Below are 5197 nucleotides of genomic sequence, written 5' to 3' on the forward strand. Positions count from 1 at the left end.
GAGACCTTATCACAAGTGACTTTCCACAGTGCTGCCCGCTATACAAACAAAGAACAAAAGCAGCTGTGTTAGAAAGGAATTATAATCTGATATTAAAATGTTGGCAACAGCATATAGCTGCAGAAATACTGCAGAAAACAGGAAACAGTGAAACAATATTGGGTTGTGCTATGGACAGCAACCTCGACCCAGCATAACGAAAAAGAGTGCCCAGCGTGCAAGGCATCACAGCAAAGGCAAGGATGAGGAAGGGGACTGCAAGAAAAGAATGAGGAGATCTGGAGATGCTTTATGCCTTCTGAAAGCCAACAGGCAGCATGGAAGGAAGCAAGACAAGACGTGTCTAAATAGAGCAGAGTTGAGCATTGAGGACCTGTCGGAGCTGACTTTGTGCTTTTACCTTATAAATGAGTGGAAGCAAAGATTCTGCAAAAAGGAAAGGTGAGCGGAGGGACGCTGCAGTGGAGCAAAAAAGCAAACACATGCCACACATCTCTTCAGACTAAAGGGGGGAGATGTACACGTCTGTAGCCATTCTGCAAGTAGGTTACTCTTGAGCAATACTTGGAGTGAATTGTGTGTACAACAATGCCTAGGGCCACAGCCTTTTGGCCTTAGTGAGCTAATGCAATATAAATTTTATTTAGCAAATGGAAGTTCAGGAATGACTTGGAAGAAAATATCACTGCGCTGCCCAGTGTGCGGGTCATTCTGCGCATGGCTAGGAAGTGAGTCGCTGACTTATGTCTCTGCCTCAAAATATTTATTCCACGCTTTTGCCAGAGCCAGAAAAGAAAATTACAAAGCAACCATCCCTAAAATTGAGCTTTCATTTTGTGAACACAACATCAGCACTGCAGCTTGCTGATTAGACTACAAGTATTTTGGCAAAGTCAAAGTGCTGCAAAAGGACAGGCCTTTTATCTTCTCTCTTTCCTTGCCCTGGAGACAAGCAAAAAAAATCCAGAACGATGCAGTTGGATTGGTTCATTTCCAGTCACCTGTTCCTTAAGAAAAGTTCTTTCTTCTAAAATGTGCAGCCCCAAAGCTGATGTCATTTATCGGCAGTAAATATTGACAAGGAAAGAGAAAGGAACACATATATTTATATATACAGCCCTAGAGTGAGGAGAGCCTCTAACTCCTGCAACTCTTCCTAAGATACAGAAGGATTCTCGCTGGACAGAGGTAATGTATGCAGAATTTAATTTCAGCATTAGAGATTTTATCCATAGAGTCACTTGGTCAGTATTGATTGGGCACTGTGTTACAAAGGCTAATGTAGTTAATATCTAAGTTGTACCAAATGTGATAATTAAAAGAAAATGTCTGCTTATAATAAACTCAGAGGAAGAATTTAAAAATAAATTATATCTTCTGCTTAGAAAGCACCCCTTCCACCTGTCTGCGTGAGAAATGGCTTCAGTGAAGTCTAATTCCCATGTTTCTTTAGATCAAAAGGTAACACTTTGACTCACTTGCTTCACTCTCCCAATGTGAACATAAATTAATCCATTTTGCAGAGGGTGGTCAATCACAGGAAATGCTTTTCTAATGTCATTTGAATTATTGTTATGTTGAATTTATTTCACTTGAGTATTGGGATATACCAGTACAGCTGAACTCAGAATTTTGCCATCTAGAAATATTAACTATCTGTCCAAGCTTTCAGGTATACATAGTATTAAAATGCCTATTATATTTTATAGTATGCAGTAAGCTGATTGTGTTTTCTTAATGCAGAGTGAAAATTTTTTTACAAAATGAAAGTTAAAGATGTAAACTCAGAGAAGGTAAAAAAAACATATCAAAGTAACTGAAAAGACAAATATTCCCATTCTTACAAACTTTCAAACCTGCTATGCCCTGAAAGCTTTATCAGCTGACAGGAAAAAGGCTCCGCTGAGGAGTGAAGTGCCAGGGCTAAACATGAAAAGCCTGGACTGTATTTTTCAAATAAAACTTTGTTTCTAGCTTTTTAGCTATAGATTTTATTTTTTTTACATTCCATCAAATTTGCATGAAATTCCAGTTTTCAAGCAGAGCTACCTAAAAGTGCGTTGTTAGCATTTGTCTTTTTAAAAACATAGAAGTGATTTAGTGGATTGAATACTATTGACATGGAAGGATAATTGTACCTGGGAACTGTTGTCTTTTGACTTTGAAAGTAATGCCAAATACATTTACTCCAAGTGACAGATTTGACTGTACAGTCTGACAATCGATGATGTGCAGTAGTATTTTAATCAAGTTTAATTCTGGAGCTAGAAATGTTTTACATTTCCAGTTGTAGCACTTTTCTGGGAAGTCCCAGAAAGAACTTGTTTCTGCATGTAAGGACAAGATAACTCCTCAGTGGCCAAAGATATCCCTTCAGTTTAAGAATTTATTCTTCATTAATATTGTTGAGATCCTTGCCTCTACTTCATGCAAGAGATTTCCTAATGCAAGCATGGGAAAACAAGCTAAAAACTGAATATCTGAATGACATGAAGTCTTTGATGTGATAGGATATGTCTTCTGGATTTATATCATGCAATGGAATACACTACTGAAATAAATGATTAATCTAGCTGCAACTTATCTAATAACAGGAGAATTATAGTCACCAGATCACATTCTCTTGGTGTTTTCATAGGCTGAATAGAACTCCTAAGGGTTAAGTTTTCTTAGCCCAGGCACAATGCCACCATAATGTAACTACGAAGCGCATTGGATTCAAACTCACATCTCTGCATGGCAATGCTGTGCTACCATCTTTGTTAGTATCAGTTTGGGAATTGATACGTCAAGCTCATTACCTTGTGAGCTCATGAAAGAATACAGCACATTGCATAGAATAACCCAACACCTTTTGGTCTGAACTCAGGCAGCTTCGTCTTGCATTGCTACCATGCAAGTGAAAAAAGAATTTTTTCTTCTTTCGTTTAATCTCCCTAGAGGTAGGTTGAAACTCTGCATAGCTGGGCGTCTAAAAAATAAAGAACTTATGTTGTTCCAACAGTGGCTTGATTGCCACCTTCTGACACATGGACTCGTGTTATATCTTTTCATGAACACTTTTCTGTGAATATTAGCCCTAAGATCTTTTGGCTGGGTGTAAAAGTCACATGGTACATGTATGTTCTTTGGTTGATTGAGCTCCAATCTTAGTGGAAAGTCTTTCCTGTAAAAATTATTAATGTTTCTATCTATGCCTATACTTACTAGCATCTAAATTCAAAGAAAGTCACTCTCAACCTCAAAGGTAAATGCTGGCATCGCTACATCAAGCCCTTAACCATGACATTATACGCTGTGACGTGTGTTGGAATACTCCTACTGCAAACTAGTGTGGAATACTCATAAAAGATGAACATAAAAGGGGTCTCACACACAAAGAAAGACGTTTGAAAAACTTCGTATGTTCCGGTGTTCTGGCAGGCTTTTCCCAGACCCTGTGCACAGGGCTGAATTTTAGTTGGAAATTTACCCCAAATGAGGGTTATAAGCGGACCTGCTTGTGCCCAGCTACAGACCACAATATATAAAACTTTCTCCTCAGTGAAGATGAAAGTGTCGGAGCTGCTGCACTCTTTATAAATGAGAGAGTCACAGCAAAGCATCTGCAAAGAAAGCTAACACTCTTTCTGGACCCCCATCATTATTCTTTTTATTGTTATCCTTATTTTCCCTATCATAAGCAGCAATTTCTGACACCACAGATGTAGGTTGACTCACTCACACAGGACTAGATAGCAAGTAAATCTCCTGACTTCAGTAGCATAAACCCAACATAAATAAAAGAGAGATCAGATCAAAAATCTAGAGGCAATTTCAGGTGTTAAATAATGAACAGGCACGAATAATGCTAGAAATGTCATCTCTTCCAAGTCATCATTCTAGGAACAAGAAATATTTGCTCTATTCAGTGAAAAAAGAATGAAATGTAAGCTTTTTTTCCAGGACCCTGGTAACTTGCTGTTAATTCTCTGAGATGTGAATCCATCCTTCAGTTCCTGCCAGAAGTAAAAGCTCGTAACTCATTCTTCTCACCTAACATCAACATGTTTAATCACTTAGCAGAGATGGATTTGTGGATTGTTTATATTTTCATTGTATATTTATGATTTTAACAGGTGTTATCCCAATAGTTTTTCTGTCAAGCAGGATTTCCTAGATCTCTACCACTGACCTGTACTGCTCACGCTGTGGATTTTTCTGAGAGGCCAGCTCTAAGGTTTATTATGTTCGACGTTTTTTATTACGTCTATTTTCCTTGCTTGCTTCAGTCTGTTTTAAGATAACCCGTTGAGCTCAAAGTTACTCTTCCTCAGGATTTTGCCACATCTTTACTCTTTACCAACTAAAAAGACATGATTTCCTGTATATCCTCAATAATACAAAGATATGTAACCTTTGCTTCTTCTGATATGTAGAAAAAATATCCCATGAATATGAGTGGGTTTCAGACTGTCTGTGTACATACTGTGGTATTTGCTTCTATAAGGCGTCTTAGCAGCCGGAGGGCAATAACCAATATTATTTCATGAAGGTTTTTTTTATGTCCAGGTGTAAGGTGTAACTTGAGGGTGATCATCACCATTTACGGGAGCCATTATGATGCTGATTTGATGAGGAAACAGGGAGCTGGAAAGGAATGGAGACAACTGTTTGATGTGTTCGGTGCTCCGCTCCACAATACCAGTTCCCAATAGAGATGATGCTTGCTTGAGCAGGACATTGATGTGACCTACTGAACAAATTAATGGGCTTTGTTTTATACAAGGAGGGAAAGATGAAGGAAATGCTGTGAATTCAAGATATCTTGAATAAAGGAGTCAAAAGGGGGTTGATCCATCTGTTAAAAGAAACACGTAACTTTATGCTACTTACGGTCCCTGCTTCAATGCAAGGTGAAGTCTTCTCACTGTATGAGATAGCGGTGCCCATGCACCACCGTACACTCATTTGCACAGTTTCAGCACATTCCACTGTATTAGTGTCCTGGTTTCGGCAGGGATAGAGTTAATTTTCTTCCTAGTAGCTGGTACAGTGCTGTGCTTTGGATTCAGTATGAGAACAAAGTTGATAACACACTAATGTTTTGGTTGTTGCTGAGCAGTGCTTACACTAGTCAAGGACTTTTCAGCTTCCCATGCTCTGCCGACTGAGAAGGCTGGAGGTGCACAAGAAGCTGGGAGGGGGCACAGCCAGG

This window comes from Aptenodytes forsteri, unplaced genomic scaffold, assembly GCF_000699145.1.
Source record: "Aptenodytes forsteri isolate BGI_AS27 unplaced genomic scaffold, ASM69914v1 Scaffold57, whole genome shotgun sequence".
NCBI lineage: Eukaryota > Metazoa > Chordata > Aves > Sphenisciformes > Spheniscidae > Aptenodytes > Aptenodytes forsteri.